The sequence below is a fragment of the Hemicordylus capensis genome, chromosome 4 (assembly GCF_027244095.1).
Source record: "Hemicordylus capensis ecotype Gifberg chromosome 4, rHemCap1.1.pri, whole genome shotgun sequence".
In the NCBI taxonomy this organism is placed as follows: domain Eukaryota; kingdom Metazoa; phylum Chordata; class Lepidosauria; order Squamata; family Cordylidae; genus Hemicordylus; species Hemicordylus capensis.
Genome location: NC_069660.1, coordinates 164,929,238 through 164,945,853, shown reverse-complemented (window position 1 = coordinate 164,945,853; position 16,616 = coordinate 164,929,238). Strand labels below are relative to the sequence as shown.

Below are 16,616 nucleotides of genomic sequence, written 5' to 3'. Positions count from 1 at the left end.
TGTGGACTTCTGAATAAGTTGAAAAGGCAATCCTTAGGAGTCCTTGTCTGAAGTATACTGTATAAGAGGCAGGAGAGATACAATGAAAATGTGCTGTGCACAATGTAGGGGGGCATTCAGATTCTTGAACTCAGCTGTAAGGTCAGGATATGCTCTCTCAGAGTTGAGGATGAGAAAAACTGCCACTTGATTCAAGTAATATCAGTTGGCCTGGTTGTGTCACAAAATACAACTGGCTCACATTATCTGCTGGGAGCCCTACAGCACAGGGAGAGACCACCTGCTTCCCAGACAGCCCCCAGGGTGAGAGACTGCTGTTGGCTGGCTGCTGTTGCTGTTGCTGCTGTTGAATACCTGCCTGCAGAAGAGGGAGAGGGTGAGACCATCTGCCAGCCCCCTGCCTGACCTGTGGGATTGTGGCCTCTGGCAGTGGCTGCTCTGCAGGATCGGGGCCCAGGAGTGACTCAGCAGTCCCTGATTTCCATCTGACCAGGGTGGTCATCTCTGGACCTATAAAGGGATGCTGCTTGTGGCAGCAGACCTGCCACCGGTGGGGTCACCACCAAAGGGGTGACACCAAAGGGAGTCGCCCCTTTGAGGGACAGTGAGGGCGAGGGCCAGGTTTCCTGACCTAAGAATTCACATGTGGGTGGGTATTTAATGTGGCTTCTGTTTTAATTAGGCCTGGGTGATTTTGTTTTGTTTTAATTCTGTTTATAAATGTGTCTGGGCTTATCTGGAGATGGGGAGACAGGGAGTGTATCCACTGATCATGGGGTGGCAATTCCGGTACTGGTGGGGAACAGAAGTAGTAACGTTGGCAGCTCAGTGGGCCATTACAGGGAAAGGGAACTTGGAAACTTAATAGCTGTTTCCCCTTCCGGCTGTCCTCCCAGCACTTTGACCTTGGGGAGCAGTGCCAACTAACCTTGAAACCTCACCTTCCTCCTTTGTAATACCAGGTGGGTCCAGAACAAATCAGAAAGCATCCATGATTTGATTCTGGATGAAGGCGCCAACTTGGTATGTATTATAGAGACCTGCGTGGATCCCTGTTGAGGTGTCAGACCATATTGAATGTGTGTACTTAACTTTGGGGACCAGTGATAGGGATAGACTGGGACTTCTGTTGGTGTTCCGATTGCCCTGCTGTTCAACAGAGTCCCTAATTGAGCTGATGGACTTGGTATCGGGCTTGGTGTTGGAGTCACCCAGGCTTGTGGTGCTGGGGGACTTCAATGTTCATATTGGGACCAATTTGTCCAGGGCAGCTCAGGAGTTCATAGCGGCCATGATGACTATGGGCCTATCCCAAGTGGTCTCGGGACCAACACACATTGCTGGTCACATGCTTGATTTGGTCTCTCACTCTGATCAGGGTGGTGTTCTGTGCATGGGGAATCTTGTGATTTCCGCATTGTCATGGACAGACCACAATCTGGTTAAGGTTGGACTCACAATCACTTCCCACCTTCTCAGGGGTGAAGGACCTATTAGGATGGTCCACCCGAGAAGGTTATTGGATCCAATAGGATTTCAAGAAGCCTTGGAGGGATTTAGTGTTGGCTCTGCCAGTGATCCTGTTGAAGTCCTGGTGGAGAACTGGAAAAGCAAACTCACTGCAGCAGTAGACATGATTCCTCCTAAGAGTCCTCTCCGACCCACTTCAAAACTGGCCCCTTGGTATATGGAAGAACTATGGGGGCTTAAGCAGTGAAGCAGATGACAGGAGCTCAAACAGAGAAAGACTCGGCTTGAATCCAGTAGATTGCTCATTTGAAGACCTATGCTCAGGCAAAGAAGCAATTCTTTTCTGCCTGTATTACATCCACAAGTTCACATCTGGCGGAGTTGTTCAGGGTTGTGAGAGGGCTAGTATGTGCCCCTCCTCCCTTGAATCAGAATCTGGAACCATTGATTACCCGCTGTGATGTGTTTAACGAATTCTTTGTGGCGAAAATCTCTCATTTTCAGGCCAACTTAGACTCCATCTCCACAATTACTTCAGTGTCTGAGGTGGAGGTGTCCAGCAAATCATCTTGTGTGGTTAGGTTGGATCAGTTCCAGTTTTGTCACCCCTGAGGATGTGGACAAGCTGATTGGAATGGTGTGGCCTACCACCTGTTCTCTTGACCCTTGCCCAACATGGCTTATATTATCTGGCAGCGGAGTTGTTGTAGAAGGCCTGGTAGAGATTATAAATGCATCTCTGAGGGAAGGCAGGATGCCTCCTGCTCTTAGGGAAGCAATTATTAGACCGCTTCTGAAGAAGCCTACCTTGCATCCCTCAGAGCTGAGCAACTACAAGCCTGTCTCCAAACTTCCATGGCTGGGCAAGGTAATTGAGAGGGTGGTGGCTTCTCAGCTCCAGACAGTCTTTGAGAAAACTAATTATCTTGACTTATTTCAAACTGGCTTTTGGGCTGGCTATGGCGTGGAGACTGCCTTAGTCAGCCTCAGGGGCGTATCTATGGGTAGGGCAGGCAGGGCACATGCCCTGGGCGCCACTTGAAGGGGGGCGCCATTTTGTAAAATTAATTTTTTTTAAAAAAATGGCTGCCAAAAACAAAATGGCCACCGTGCATGCTCAAATGGCCTCTGTGAGGCCCTAGGTCATGCCAGGCCTTGCAGAGGCCATTTGAGCATGCGCGGTGGCCATTTTGTTTTCAGTGGCCATTTTTTAAAAAAAGATTTTTAAAAATGGCCACTGCACATGCTCAAATGGTCCCTGTGAGGCCCTAGAGGCTAGTTGGGGGAGGAGGAACCTTTGCAAACCCCCCAGCCTTTAGGAAGCCCCCCGAAGGAGCTACAGGTAAAAAAAATAATAATATATGATATAAGTCACTGTACACATATTCAGATTGGCACTATGTACAGAGAATCAGGGCTTGTGAATACTGAGCTGATGCTTATGAGTAGGATTGTATTCATTTGCTCTTACTTTGCTTCTTGTGATAAGTGAGTTAAATGTGATGTTTTGCTAATATGGCTATTAATGGTGAGTTTGTCTTTGAATCAGTGTGAAATCCTTAGTATTAAGGCCCACTGGGAGTTTCTTGCTCTCTTTCTCTCATTTTAACTGTCTTTCTGAAAGACTAGAATATATTCCAAGCAGTGACACAGTTTACTCTGCATATCCTTTAATTATTTACAGAGTATCTGGGAAAAGTCAATTCTCCATTGATTTTTAAAACTTATTTAATGGTGATGCTAAAATACATAGTAGAGAATTAGACAGGCACTTCTGTTTAGTTTTCCAAGTACACCTCCACATAGTATTTGTGTATTTCATGAACCCCAGCATACTGAAATTTGTAGTTTTCCAGCATTTTTTGATCTGGCTAAGTTCATTGCTAAAATAGTTTTTGAAATATTAAAAGATTAACGAGCCTGACTTGTATTTTTCAGCTGATATTATGGTAAAGTTATCTGAAAGATGGGTGTCAGATGCTTGGACAGGGGGCGCAATTTCAGTGTTTGCCCTAGGCGCTATTTTCCCTAGATACGCCTCTGGTCGGCCTGATGGATGATCTCCAATTGGGAACTGACAGAGGAAGTGTGACTCTGTTGGTCCTTTTGGACCTCTTGGCGTTTTTTGATATTATTGATCATAGAATCCTTCTGGAATGTCTGAGGGGGTTGGGAATTGGAGGCACTGCTTTGCAATGGTTCCGCTCCTACCTTTTGGGCAGGTTCCAGATGGTGTTCCCTGGAGACTGCTCTTCTTCACTTTTGTATGGTGTGCCTCAGGGCTCGATATTGTCTCTGATGTTGTTTAACATCTGCATGAAACTGCTGAGAGAGATCATCAGGAGATTTGGTGCAGGGTACTATCAGTATGCTGTTGACACATAAATCTATTTCTCCATGTAAGCATCATCAGGAAAGGGAATAACCTCCTTAAATGCCTGCCTGGAGTCGGTGATGGACTGGATGAGGGATAATAAACTGAGACTGAATCCAGATAAGATGGAGGTACTCATTGTGTGGGGTCGAAACTCGAGAGACAATTTTGATCTGCCTGTTCTGGATGGGGTCACACCTTCTAGGAAGGAACAGCTTCTATTAGCTTTGGCTGATATGCCAGCTGCATCTGTTTCTTGAAGTAAATGACCTCAGAACAGTGGTACATCTGCTGGTAACTTCCAGACTGGATTACTGCAATACACTCTATGTGGGGCTGCTCTTGTATGTAGTCCAGAAACTACAGTTGGTCCAAAATGTGGCAGCTAGGTTGGTCTCTGGGTCATCTTGGAGAGACCATATTACTCCCATATTGAAGGAGCTACACTGGCTGCTGATATGTTTTCATGCAAAATGCAAGGTGTTGGTTATAACCTATAAGGTCCTAAACAGCTTGGGCCCTGGGTATTTAAAAGAACATTTTCTTTGTCATGAACCCCACTGCCCATTGAGATCATCAGGAGAGGTCCGTCTGCAGTTGCCACTGGCTCGTCTGGTGGCTACTTAGGGACGGGCTTTCTCTGCTGCCTCCACAAGGCTTTAGAATGTACTCCCTAGTGAAATAAGAGCCTCCCCATCTCTGACAGTTTTAAAAAAGTCTTTACAGATGCATCTGTTCACCCAGGCTTTTAATTAATATTGTTTTAATGGTTTTAATGCTGTTTTAAAATATTTTTTTAAAAGTTTTAAGTTGTTGTAATGTTTTAAACTTTTTGATTTTGTTTTAACTAATGTTATACTTTTCCTGTCTTTATTGTGTTGTAAAACACCCAGAGACATAAGTTTTGGGTGGCATAAAAATAAGTTAAATATATAAATAAATAATAGCGGAGGCTCTCCAAAACAGTGCTGCTGCAGAGGTGGGTTGCTCCATACCTACTAAGCACTGTGCAATTGAAGCTGTGATGCTGCTTCCATTATTCCCAACCTTCCCTTCTCCCTGCCCACCCATACGTCTTTCAAAGTTTGCAAGAGTTGGTTTTGAAAGCGCCTTCCCCCCCACATGGTCATGGCACAAAGCAACATTTGGTGCCTCACCTCGGGCATTGCAATACCTTGGTCCACCCCAAACAGGAGATCCAAGACTGAATCTCCTGGTGTATTTTAGTTTTTCTAAAGAAAAAGAAATGGGAAGTCATGGGAAGCCCCTGCTGAGACCAGAGCCATAAGGAAATGTTAACACTCCCAACACGTTCCAGTTCCCTAATGTGCATGCATCTTTTCCATTCTCTAATAGCAGTAGCTTTGGAACTGGGAGTATTTTTCATTGAGGAATTTGTGAAACGTTAAGGTGAAAGGTTAACCCCTCCTCCCCCATGTCATGGCCATGCTCCAGATTAAAGCCCTCCTGAGGCCATTTTGAAAACAAGAACAATGTCATGGGATCCAGTACCAGCTCTCCTGTGTAATTTGTACTTGAGTGACATCTATAATATCTCTTTAGAGGAGAAGTGCCTGTTTTTTTGGTTTTTTTGCCAGGGCTTGTTTTGTGGCTGTATAGCTTTCAGTTTCAGTTTCTCTTTTGCCCGGAGACAGTGGGAGGACCAAGCTAGGGCTGAGGTGAGTCACACCTGGTGGGAGGGGCCATATTCCTGTTGAGCCTGTTTGCCTCGGTTTGAAGCCTACTCTCTATATAAGAGGAGGTGACCACGGAAATTAGTGACGAGAACTTAGCAAACAGGAATTAGCAAACAGGTATCTTAGGAGTTTTGTGTATAATTTAGCCAGGAAGTGTGCAGGAGAGTTTGAAAGGAGCCCCCCTTGATCCCAGTGGTAAGAGAAGGTCAGTACTACTCCCTCTTTCAAATTCTTGGGAAAGAAAGTTTAAACCGTTGAATAGCTGACAACTATAGCTAAGAACTAAATTCCAAATAAACAATCTCCAAATACTATAAATAGCCAACAAAACCAGTCATGAAGGTATAAAATGAGCAGGGGAGGGGGAACTTCCCAGTGTATTGCACAGAGTGTTGCATGTATGACTTTCTACTCGATGGACAGAACCTGTGGGTGGGTGCTTGGTGCAAGTCACTCCTGGCTCTCAGGAAACAAGTTCATTCCCTCAAAGCCAAGGTTGCTAATCTTAGAAGGTCAGAGAGCTACGTGTATGAGACCTTCAGGAATGTGATAGAGGCATCCCACTCCCAGGCTGATGGCTTCTCTGCCATCATGGAGAATGAAGGTCTCAGGGAAGGAGGACGTCCTTGTGAGGAACACTCCTTCTGTGGATGATGATCCCGTATCCTCTCACACAGGGAATATTCCTCTGGTGTGTGTGGGCCTCCTAGTAGTGGGCAATTCAATCATTAGGGGTACAGAGAAATGGGTCTGTGACCCGCGTGTAGACCGCATGGTGACTTGCCCGCCTGGTGCAAAGGTTGCAGTTGTCACAAAGCATCTAGATAGGCCGTTCGGCAATGCAGGGGAGGAGTCAGCTGTCGTGGTACATGTCAGCACCAACGATGTTGGGAAATGCACTCGGGAGGTCCTGGAAGCCAAATTTAGGCTGCTAGGTAGCACACTTAAGTTCAGGACCCCCACGGGAGCATTCTCAGAAATGCTACGTGTTACATGTGCAGGGCCAGCAAAACTGGTGGAGCTGTGGGGTCTTAATGTGTGGACGAGACAGTGGTGCCAGGAATAGGAATTTAGGTTTGTTATGCACTGGGATACATTTTGGGACAAGACGAGCCTGTACAAAAGAGATGGGCTCCACTTGAATCAAGATGGAACCAGACTGCTGGTGCTTAAAATCACAAAGATCACAGAACAGCTTTTTAAATGATGCCTGGGGGACAGCTGACAGGAGCTTGGCAGTATCTGGTTTGGTAAATGCCATCCCTTAAAGTTCAAGGGGGAAATGCTTCAGATAAATCAGAAGGGGACTGTCATGCCCCTGCCTGGGGACTCTGCAGAGGAGTGGGGGGCAGGGGATTTTCTAGGAAGTGGGGAGGCGCCTGTGGAGGATCAAGTCTGTGATTTGAGTGGGGAGGTAGTGAAGACCGGCCAGGGTGAGTGTCTGCTGCAGGAGGAGCCAGCAGACCCAAGTGATCTTTGGAGGAAAGGATCAGGATCTGAGCCAGAGATAGAACTGTGTTACCTCCTAGAGCAGGGATTCTCAACGTTGGGTCCTCAGATGTTATTGGACTTCACCTCCCATAATCCCCAACCAAAGGCCACTGGGGCTGGGGATTATGGGAGTTGAAGTCCAATAACATCTGGGGACCCAATGTTGAGAATCCCCGTCCTAGAGGATGCAGGTGGGAAAGGTGTCAATGGCAGGTGATGGAATTATGAAGAAGTAGCTGACTGTTGGCAGCCTCCCTCTTCCTGCCTCCCCCCGGTCTCCAATCGGCCTAGTTTGGTCCCCTTTAGTCCATTTTCCGCCCATTCTGAGCCTCTTCATGCTGGCAGCAGCCATTTTGTAGACTATCACACATGCACACTGGCCATTTGCGTGACCGGGCCAGTACACATGCAGCCTCCCAAATGGCCACTGCCAGCACAAGGGACCAAACCAGGCCAACTGGAGATTGGGGGAAGCTGGTGGGGAAAGGGGGAACCGCCTGAGACCCCCTCCCCACAGCACCACCTCCCAGAGGTGGTGAGTTTCTAAAAAAATATATTAAAAATTTTCATTAGAACCCCTAGACCGGCTCGAATTTGAGCTAAACGGGGGGGGGGGTCTGTTTGGGGGGCAAAACCAAACATACCTGGTTCCATTCAAGTCTGATTTGGACTCAAACCAAACCGGGCATACTGGTTCCAAGCACACCCCTAATTCCTGGATCTAAACTTTGTAGAAAGGACAACGAGAGGGGAATTATAGGTGGGGTAGTACTGTATGTTAAAGAAGGGATAGAATATAACAAGCTAGAAAACCCAACAGGACTGGAGTCCTCCACAGAAACGCTGCAGGTTACAATGCAAAGCCTGAAAGGAAATTTGCTGCTAGGAACGTGCTATCACCCACCTGATCAAAATACTGATAGTGACTGGGAGTTGAAGAAGGAAATCAGGGAGGTGTCAAAGAGAGACAGAGCTGCAATAATGAGTGACTTCAGTTACCCGCACATAGACTGGGTAAATTCACATTCAAGTAATGACAAAGAGACCAAATTTATAGAAAAGCTTAACTGGTCATGGAATAGTTGGTCATGGAACCAACCAGAGAGAAGGTAACCTTGGACTTAACCCTGAGTGGTGCTCAGTACCTGGTGCAAGATGTCAGTCGAAGAACCATTGGGTAGCAATGACCATAGTATGATCCAATTCAGCAATATATGCAAGTGGAGAATTGTCAAGGAAGTCCAATTGTCAAGGAAGTCCAGATGTGTTGGACTTCAGAAGAGGAAACTTCTAAAAAATGAGGGGACAGGTAAAAAGGAAGCTGAAAGGGAAAGTCAGGAAGGTCTAATCACTCCAGAAAGCGTGGAACTTATTTAAAATCACAATACTAGAAGCACAGTTGGATTGTATATGAGAAGGAGGAAAGGTACCATCAAGTTCAGGACGCCAGCATAGTTAACAAGTAGAGTCAGGGAAGCTATAAAAGGAAAGAAGACTTCCTTCAGAAAATAGAAGTCCTGCCGAAATGAAAAGAACACAAAGGAACATAAACTTTGCAAAAGAAACGCAAGGAGATAATAAGGGATGCAAAAAGAGAGCTTGAGGAACATATAAGAGCTGCAAAAAGATCTAGGGTTGCATGTTTTGTATTTTTTCTGTTTCGATTTGTACCAAATACGAATCAACCCCATTTTGTATTTTGTTCGAAATTGAGCCTTCCAAATCACTCCAGTTTTGTTTTGTATCTGAATTACTCCAAATCCAAATCCAAATTAATTTGGATTAAAAAATGGGTCACATGGCCAAAACAGTGGGTGGGGGTTATAGTGCCCAATGAGTGGAAGCTACCACAAAAATTTCAAAGGAATTGGGCAAACAGCTGATTTTTGGTGGATTTTTGAAGTTTGTGCGCCTTTCAGAATTTCCCCATAGGGCAGGAATCCCCAAACTGTGGCCCTCCAGATGTTGCTGAACTATGACTCCCAGCATCCCTAGACACAATTTTTTGTGGCTGGGTATGCTGGGAGTTGTAGTTCAGCAACATCTGGAGGGCCGCAGTGTGGGGATGCCTGCCATAGGGTATAATGGAGGTTTCAGGAAAAGTATAGAGGTTTCCGAAAAAGTATAGGAAGGGAGGGGTGGCCCAGAGTGGAGTGTGGTTGGTGGTAGTGCCCAGTTGGTGCAAGGAAGCTACCACAATTTTTTCAGAGGAATTTGGCAAAGGGCTGATTTTTAAAGGATTAATGAAGTTACGTGTCTTTCAGAATTTCCTTGTAGGGTCTAATGGAGGTTTCTGCAGTCCCATAACTCCACTTGAGGGGCACTGGGGTGACCCAGAGCAAGTGGTGGTATAATGTACATAGGGTGCCAACCACCCAAATGGGTTGCCAACCCATGAAGGTTTTGTTGTTCTAGAGGTGTTCTGAGAGTAGATTCTCTGGTAGCATATGAGAGTAGATTCATGGTTTTTCATTAAAAATCTCATTTGCTACCAGAGAATCTAAACTCAACACCTCAGAAACAACAAAGCCCAGTACCCCAATGGGTTAACAATTGGGGGGGAGGGGGTTTGGCACCCTCTGTGCACTACACCACCACTCGCTCAGCATCACACCAGTGCCCCCCAAGTGCAGTTATGGGGCTGCTGAAACCATCATTATTCCCTGGGGGGGGGAAGGCTTAAAGACACTCAAACTTCCCCAAATCACAAAAAACAACCCTTTGATCAATTCCTTTGAAATCTGGGTGGTGGCAGGTACCCCTTGGGAAAGTTCCTCCCAACCCACTGTTTTGCCCCAACAGACCTCTTTCTGCCCCAAATCTGCCGCAAAGACACACACTTAAAAATCAGCCCTTAGGCCAGTTCCATGGGAGTCTGGGTTGTGGCAAGCACCCCTTGGGGCACTTCCACCCAACCCACTGTTCTGCCCCAGCAGACCCCTTTCTGCCCCAAATCTGCCCCAAAGACACTCCAACCAACAATTCCTAAGGAAGCAGCCCTTAGCCAATTCCATGGGTGTCTGGGAGACACAGCAGGCTGGTCAGTGAGGCTAAGCAAGGGCGTAAATCCTGGAGAATGGCAGCTCCCCTGGGAAAGTGGAGTCAATGGTGGAGAATAGGGGCAAAGGATGATGGAACAGGCAATGAATGGAGCTCTCTCTTCACCCACACATGCAGCAGAAAGGAAGAAATGGTGCCCTACACCGGCATATATATTCCTGGTGCAAACTAGTCGTGTGCATGGACCTGTTCGGAGGCCATTCTACTGGCCTCCCAACCGGTCCGGACAAGGGGTGGTTTTGGTTCGGGAGGGTTAGGGTGGGGGGTTCCATTCAGGGTGGGGGGGGCTTTATTCACCCCTCCTGCGCTTTGCAGCTTTGGCGCCATAATTACCTAAAAAAATGCGGCTGCAGAATCGCTCGCCGCCCGCTCCTATGGCTCCCATGGCTCCTGCTTGTTTCAAAAACTGGGCGGCAGGATACTTCCCTGCCACCCCCGAAGCCCCCTCAAGCCATTTTAGCTCTTTAAATCTCGCCCCGGACCGAGTCCTATAGCGCTCAGGCGGGCGGCGGGGAGATGTCCTTCCGTCCGCCCGCCCCCTTCCCTGCCTTCTGTGAAGTGCAGGGAGCCTTTTGCGCGCACGTGCGCACTTCGAGTGCAGGGAGTCTTCTGCGCACGTGCGCGCAGAAGGCTCCCTGCACTTCGCAGAAGGCAGGGAAGGGGGCGGGCAGACGGAAGGACATCTCCCCGCCGCCCGCCCGAGCGCTATAGGACTCGGTCCGGGGCGAGATTTAAAGAGCTAAAATGGCTTGAGGGGGCTTTGGGGGTGGCAGGGAAGTATCCTGCCACCCGGTTTTTGAAACAAGCAGGAGCCATGGGAGCCATAGGAGCGGGCGGCGAGTGATTCTGCAGCCGCATTTTTTTAGGTAATTATGGCGCCAAAGCTGCAAAGCGCGGGAGGGGTGAGTAAAGCCCCCCCCGCCCTGAATGGAACCCCCCACCCCAGTGCCGGACCACAGCTCCGCGGTCCGGTGCACACCCCTAGTGCAAACTCAGTTCTCTCTTTCTGGAAACAGGAAATAGAGCCATTAATTCAATAAAGGCAGCTGGGTCTAAATTCCAACTTGTTTCCTTTCCAATGAAAATCTGCAATTTAAAAATCTGTCAATTGGGATGTCTTCCTGTATCATGTTATCTCCCAAACCCTCCCCCTCCCCATATTCCACTTATATACTTCCCAGTGTGTTAATAATAACCCAGAAAGTGTATGCTTTTTGCTTTAACCAAGCATAATAGTTTGTGACTCCCATATACCTTGAAAGAGACTTGCAGAGCAGTGTCCTTGATGGCATTTTGTTTTGTTTTCTGCAAGGGCTTAAATATTTTAAATGCAAACAGGACAGGGCATGTGGAATCTTAATCATTACACACAAAATAATAAAGAGGGAGAAAAGAGAGGGGGCAAAGCTGTAAGAAGTCCCTCCAGGCACTCCCAGCAGCCCCCCAGACAGAGTAGGAAGCTCCGGGTATTGTTACTTAGAGTTGATAATGGATTAGCTGCTCTCAGCTTAATCATTTCATTCTCGGCACACAATTGCATCACAATACAGCTCATTTCTCTTAACGAAATATCATTCATTGACATTGCACCGCAGCTACTCATGATCTTCAAAAACAGGTTTGCGGAGCGCTCACTCCGCAAACCTGGTTTTAGGGCAGGGGTTCTTGAGCGGGTTACCGACTCTAGAACCACAGGGCTCGCAGCCAAGCCCGGTGGTTCTCACAGTTGAAGAAAATTGGGCTAACGGAGGCTAACCAGATTTTCTTCGATCGTGAGAATAGCCCCTCAGTCAGTTGCTGCTGGAGTGTAGAGAGACAAAAAGGACAATTTGCAATGCAATGCTGATGGCACTCCAAAGGGTTTTCCGAAGTAAACAAAATTTGGATCCGAGAGGAGGTCATTTCGGTTTGTAAATGAACACTATCGGAGGTCTAATTCTGGTTTCGATTTGTAGACAAATCATCCGAAATTGCCATTTCCGGGCACAAATCAATTTGTGCCTGAACTGAAATGCACAAGCCTAAAAAGATCTCTCCAAACTGGGGCAGTGGGTGACAAAATGGAAAATGCAGTTCAATGTAAGCAAGTGTAAAGTGATGTATATTGGGGCAAAAAACCCCAACTTCACATATACACTGATGGGATCTGAGCTGTCAGTGACTGACCAGGAGAAAGCTCTTGGGGTCATAGGAACATAGGAAGGTGCCATATACTGGGTCATGGTGAACAGCTCATTGAAAGTATCCACTCAGTGCTCAGCAGTTGGGGGAAAGGCTAATTCCATGCTAGGAATCATAAGTAAGGGGACTGAAAATTAAAATGCTAATATTATTATGCCCTTATACAAATCTATGGTGCGGCCACATCTGGAGTACTACGTTCAGTTTTGGTCACCCTATCTTAAGAAGGATACTGTAGAAATGGAAAAGGTGCAGAAGAGGGCAACCAAAATGATCAGGGGCTTGGTGCACCTGCCTTATGAGGCTAGCCTACAGCATCTGGGGCTCTTTCTCTTGGAAAAGAGGTGCCTAAGGGGAGATATGTGCATATATCGAAGTGTATAAAATTATGCATGGAGTGGAGAAGGTAGACAGAGATAAATTTTGCTCCCTCTCCCACAACACTGGAAACAGGAGGGATCACCCTGTGAAACTCAAGGTTGGGAAATTTAGGACCAACAAGAGGAAGTACTTTTTCACACTGCATATAATTAATCTATGGAATTCTTTGCCATGGAATATGCTGATGGCCACCAGCATGGATGGCTTTAAAAGGGGCTTAGACATATCCACGGAGGAAAGGTCTATCAATGGCTACTAGTCTCGTGGCTATGGGCCACCTCCAGTGTCAGAGGCATGATGCCTCTCAATACCAGTTGCAGGGGAGCAAGAGCAGGAGAGAGGGCATGCACATACCTCTTTCCTGTGGGCTCCACAGAGGCACCTGGTGGGCCACTGTGTGAAACAGGATGCTGGACTAGATAGGCCTTAGGCCTGATCCAGCAGGGCTGTTCTTATGTTCTTATGAGTCACAGGTGGGCTGACGTGTGGACTGTCTAACTGATTTGAACCAAATTTGGTACAATAGTAATGAGTGACACATAGGGACACCTCAGTGATGTAGTTTGTGATGATGTCATCCACCCCAGTTCAAGATGGCGGATGCATGAACATTTGAGGTGCAAGAAGTGGGTTATCTTATGAACTGCCTAACCAATTTGGACCAAATTTAGTCCAATTGTGGGGATAGTGAAAGGAAAGTAGGCAGATTAGTTCTTACTAGAAGAACTTGTTCTGAACATGTGGAACAACTCTTCTGTGCAACTTAGCTTCTTGCCAAGATATGCAATATTTTAATTAGCGGCTTACACTGAAGAAGCCCTACAACTTATTACTCAAGAGAAGAGTTCTGTACTGTGGTGAAGGAATCTTCTGCATATGATACCCAGAAGCATGGTAGGTTCAGACCCTCAGAAACTGCATGTTCCTCTGCCATATTAGAACCAGTGTGGTGCACAAAAGAATCAACTTGGGCTACACTCAGGCTGATGTGGGACTAGCCCTGGGTGTGCTGTATGGCAAGATGTTCAGCCAAACCTCCATCTGCTACTTTGAAGCCTTGCACCGTAGCTTCAAGAATATGTGCAAACTGAAGCCCCTCCTCTAGCACTGGCTGGAGGAGGTGGAAAATAATAAGGACTTGCAAGACGTTGTCCATGTCTGTTTCTGCAACCGTCACCAGCAGGACAAGCGAAACTTAGGAACTGGCTCTCGGGATGAATACGACAACCCTGCTCTTCTGTCGCCCTTCCCTAACCCACTCCAAGCTGGCCTAGGTCCTGCCCGCCACCAATTAGTCCCACCACCTCCGGGCTACAATGGAGCTGCATTCACTATTCTTTACCTTCCCCATTTCCATGAGGGAGACCCTTTTGTCTCTTCCACATCCTGTCAGGGGCAGATCTGATCAGATCTGACATTTTTCAGTGTGTACAGGTCTACCCAACAGTATATACAGAACACCTTTTCTGATCCACATAGCCTGTCCATTCAGACATGGAATAAGAAAGCAGTGCTTTCAGTCAGTGCAAAAGGAATAATAGTTCCAGGCAATTCCTCTCTTTCACACCCAGTTAGTTAAAAAGGCAAATTTTTAAGAAGGCCTAATAGTTATCAAGGCTGATTTATTGTCAGGATTGAGCTTTCCAACATCCACCCTACCCAGTACAAATAAGACGCAAGTGCCAAATTAAATTACACATCCCCCCATTATTTTAAACTATGAGGCTCTACACATGGGCGGTGTATAGAGCCTGGGTGGGTTTAGCTGGGAGAGCGGGCTTTGCCCACTCTCCCAGCAGACGATCAGTCGTGAAGCCCTGGGTGGCTGAATCAGCCACCCACATGACTACCGGACCCGTCACAGAGCCAGTGGGGGTTGTGAGGATCAGGGGTCACCCAACCCCCAGAAGTCCCAGGATGCCCTGCGCAAGTGCACGGGGCATTCTGGGGGGACCCCCCAAAGCCATGAGGCTTGTTGCCTCCTGGTCGGGGGTCTATTCGTGTGTTGCCGCGTACGGCAGTGGCACACACACAAAAAAAACCCCAAGGTTAACAGAGTGCTCGCCTGCGAGCCTGGTGGTTCCGACGATCACTAGAAAGCAGGCTAGGCTCCCTTAGCCTGCTTTCTAGTGATCATGGAAATAGGCTCTATACCTCTATTGTAATAATAAATGTACATTTCCTCCAAGATGTACATTTCCTCCAATATTTAAGATTAAAACAACAATGTACAGATGTACATTTCCTCCAATATTTAGGATTAAAACAACAACAACAACACACACACGCCCTGCTTGCAGGTATACAGTCTAATACCCAAAAGAAAAGAAGAAATTTTTGACACTCAGCAGTGGAGAAAGGGTGCCTTCTGAGCAGTCTCACATTGAGTTGTGTGAACTTAAAAAAAAAACTATTACAGTATCAACCCATGCAGGCTACTGAACTTGCTTTACAGTACAATGTAATTACTATGAAGCTTTTGAAAAATTACTGCTTTTATGGAAGAACAGAAAATGGCATATTTGTGGAATACAGCCACCTTTTCAGCTCATACAAGAATTTGATCAAGTTCTTAAAAACAAAACAAAACGCAAAAGAAGAAATCCTACACAACAATGCTTTGCCTAGCTGACACCCTTTTCTTTCTGTGCTGTTAGTTGTTCCTTGAGCATGCATGCATGCATGCATGCATGCATGCATGCATTCATTTCATTCATTCATTCATTTGATGAGCCCCTGGTGGTGCAGTGGTAAAACTGCCGCCCTGTAACCAGAAGGTTGCAAGTTCAATCCTGACCAGGGGCTTAGGGTTGACTCAGCCTTCCATCCTTCCAAGGTCGGTAAAATGAGTACCCAAAATGTTGGGGGCAATATGCTAAATCATTGTAAACCGCTTAGAGAGCCCCGGCTATAGAGCGGTATATAAATGTAAGTGCTATTGCTATTGCTATTTTATACCGCCCTTCCGAAAAGGCTCAGGGCAGTTTACAATTAAAAACAGAAACCATTAAAACCAATAACAATTAAAACAGATATAAATATTAACACCAATTAAAATCATCTTTAAAAACATTTAAACTATCATAACAATTAAAACCCTGAAAACCAGGTTAGCGTGAAAACAATTAAAACTAATTAAAACCCTAAAAGGCCAGGCCAAACAGATGGGTTTTTAGGGCTCTCCTGAAGGTCAGTAAGGAATTAAGATTACGAATTTCTGCTGGGAATGCATTCCACAGCCCTGGAGCAGCCACAGAGAAGGCCCGCCTCTGCATCGCCACCAAATGAACCGGTGGTAACTGGAGACGGACCTCCTCAGATGACCTTTATGTGCGATAGATATCATGTAAAAGAAGGCACTCTCTAAGATATCTCGGACCTAAGCCATTCAGGGCTTTAAAGGTAATAAACAGCACTTTGTATTTTGCCCGGAAACATATCGGCAGGCAGTGTAATTGTTTCAAGACAGGCATAATATGGTTTCTCCAGGTTGCCCCGGAGACCAATCTGGCTGCTGCATTCTGAACTAACTGAAGTTTCCGGACTACGTATAAAGGCAGCCCCACGTAGAGTGCATTGCAATAGTCAAGCCGGGAGGTTACCAGCTGATGCACCACTGTTTTGAGGTCATCCTCTTCAAGGAATGGGCACAGCTGTCGAATCAGCCGAAGCTGATAGAAAGCACTCCTGGACATGGCCTCCTCCTGAGATACCAGGGTGAGGCCTGGGTCCAGGAGTACTCCCAAGCTGCGCACCTGCTCCTTCTGGGGGAGTGTAACCCCATCCAGCACAGGGAGATCTAACTCACCCCTCAGATTCTGAGCCCCCACAATGAGCACCTCCGTCTTGCTTGGATTCAGCTTCAATTTATTATCCCTCATCTAGCCCATTACTGCCCGTAGGCAGGCATTTAGAGAATGAGTGCCATTACCTGAAGATGAAAAGGAGAAGTAGATTTGGGT

At 46.7% G+C, this 16,616-nt stretch overlaps 1 protein-coding gene across 2 annotated transcripts in view; it reads right to left on the bottom strand.

Annotated features, from left to right (window-relative positions):
- TMEM121 (transmembrane protein 121) overlaps positions 1-16,616 on the bottom strand; it is a 102,003-nt gene that overhangs the window by 65,082 nt on the left and 20,305 nt on the right. The window contains exon 1 of one of the 2 annotated variants that reach the window (XM_053250668.1): positions 3,682-3,728. The exons of the other annotated variant lie outside the window; for it this stretch is intronic. The gene's annotated coding sequence lies outside the window, so the exon portion shown is untranslated. Of the gene's footprint in view, positions 1-3,681; positions 3,729-16,616 lie in introns of those variants that run through there. 2 annotated transcript variants of the gene reach the window in all.